Source organism: Gregarina niphandrodes (assembly GCF_000223845.1).
Source record: "Gregarina niphandrodes unplaced genomic scaffold scaffold00086, whole genome shotgun sequence".
NCBI classification, from domain to species: domain Eukaryota; phylum Apicomplexa; class Conoidasida; order Eugregarinorida; family Gregarinidae; genus Gregarina; species Gregarina niphandrodes.
The window spans coordinates 12,293-12,784 of record NW_011645851.1 but is presented as its reverse complement, the minus strand read 5'-3'; the positions used below and the strand labels follow the sequence as shown (position 1 = coordinate 12,784).

Below are 492 nucleotides of genomic sequence, written 5' to 3'. Positions count from 1 at the left end.
CCGACTGAGATGAATTTGGGCGTCTAGCTCAAATGGTAGAGCGCTCGCTTCGCATGCGAGAGGTACTGGGATCGATACCCGGGTTGTCCAATGTTTCATTGTAGCGGATCGCGAATCTGTGGCTGCCGCGGAAACGCCGAGGAGCACGGCTCCGCGTACCACGGTGAAACCGTTGCGCGTACCGGCTTGGGTACTGGTTGGCTGGGGCGGCAGAGTGTAAACCAACTCCCCTGGCTCCACCTACGTTATGGACGAATAGTTCTGGAAAGCCACAACTTCTTTCGTCCTGAAGAAGAACGACAAAGATCAAACAACCAATGTTATTGAGCCCATCTTGGGGCTCGGGAGAGCAAGTCTCCCAGGTGCTGCCAGCATTTAACGAGGAATTGGAGGGAGAACCCCCCATCAGATGGGTCCCTCCAAGGCTGAATCCAACGGATACAGAGATGTCCGTACAATGGATCAGCGATCGTCTGAAAGATAAGTCGATCA

The 492-nt window shown here is 54.1% G+C and overlaps 1 non-coding gene across 1 annotated transcript; it reads left to right on the top strand.

Moving 5' to 3' along the window:
• The first annotated feature begins 17 nt into the window (after positions 1 to 17).
• Positions 18 to 90, top strand: GNI_193030. The gene has a single exon. It is a non-coding gene; the product is annotated as a tRNA-Ala (tRNA).
• The last annotated feature ends 402 nt before the right edge of the window (positions 91 to 492 follow it).